This window comes from Triticum dicoccoides, chromosome 2B (genome assembly GCF_002162155.2).
Source record: "Triticum dicoccoides isolate Atlit2015 ecotype Zavitan chromosome 2B, WEW_v2.0, whole genome shotgun sequence".
In the NCBI taxonomy this organism is placed as follows: Eukaryota; Viridiplantae; Streptophyta; class Magnoliopsida; order Poales; family Poaceae; genus Triticum; species Triticum dicoccoides.
In genome coordinates, this window is record NC_041383.1 from 811,482,737 (window position 1) to 811,484,319 (window position 1,583).

Genomic DNA, 1,583 nt, shown 5'->3' on the forward strand with positions numbered 1-1,583 from the left:
CCCTGTAACCCAATTGTGTTGCGTGCTGTATATCGCCGACAGCTATTAGTAGTAGATCGATTACTAGATCAATTCCGGCTACAAGCAGAGTACTACTAAGTTCACGTCCAGAGAATCGATCAGGGGCAGAACGGTTTGCTTGAGCCTAGCTTTGCACTGCGTTCGTCGGAAAGTACTTGACATCGGGACTGGGCCAACACGCATTTGCTTAAGTTTGCTTGGTTATTAATTGGTTTCTCGGCAGGACACATGGCTATGCTGCTATACGAAGCACCCACAGGCATCGCAATTTTCTCTTTTGATGGGGACTACCTGAATGATCCGGTGGAGGTACTCGTTTTGTGTTGCTGATGTTCCTTAGTCATTGGCACCATTCATCATTGAGAAATTCAAGATGATCTAAGTGATTTCTCCTTCTTTTTTCTACATACAGGACTTCTGGGAATGCTTGCCACCACTTGTTAGTACCGCTCCCATTCTCGCTCTTAATGTTTTTTGTCATATTTTCTTACGCTTTCTGTTGCCAACTAGAATAGAGTAAGACTAAGAACGATACAATGGATTGTTTTAGAAAATACTAACATCTAGCTCTAGGTATTAACATTTTGGGAGCACCACTGAGAGAATCGTCCAAATGAACACTTGGGTAGCACTATGCTTTATTGTCGATGCAGGGCTATTATATTTCCCTGCCCCCTTTCATGATTTAGACACTTGCATCACATTTGAAAAGCCTTTTAATTCCCTTCTGCGTTTATTTCTCAGAATCTGGAGGAACTCATAAAAAATGAGACGGTGCCTTCCCCCCTTGACACCATGACTAAAGCTATTGACAATCACCTAGCCAAGAGGCTAACTGAGCTGTGTGGTTCTGAAAAGAAATTAGTTGTGGGGAATGTTGAATATAAAAGAATAATTGAAATGAACCTGGTTAGTATACTTGGTTATCTTTCTTGTAGCTCCTGTCTGAATGAACAATATTGACCACTATTTTCTTTTTCAGAGAATAACATGTCTGCATGTTCATGTTCCGGATTGTAAGGTGGTCATTTGCAGTCTGAAGAATCCCATGTATACTTTATTGCCTAGAAAACTACCAAATCCGGATGAAGATTTAATATTCTTCTTAAAGCAACATTACATTGGTTGCAAGCCTGAGATGGTGAGGTTACCGCTTGTCCTTCCTTATTTCTCACACGTGATGTTCTCCCTTCTTAATGTCAGTACTTTCTTTTCTTTGCAGCATCTATATTAAGCATGAATAAATCTTCTCTTGTTATGAAATGCTAGATTTCCTCAACTAATTCTGCGCTTATAACCCTCTATTGCCAATGATCGAAGTTTTTATCAAAATATCATACTGCAATTTGACACCGAGAACCCAAATTTGTTCTATTCATCAACACAACATATCCTACAATTCACTACCTCCATGTTGCTTTCATTGATGAAGCAAATGCTCCTTTTTATTCCAGGTTACACTGGTGGAAAAAGGGCCTTTGGTCGCGGTTCGCAACTGCCATTAGTCGCGGTTGCGCAACCGCGACCAAATAGGCGCGACTAAAGCCCCCCCCCCCTTTAGT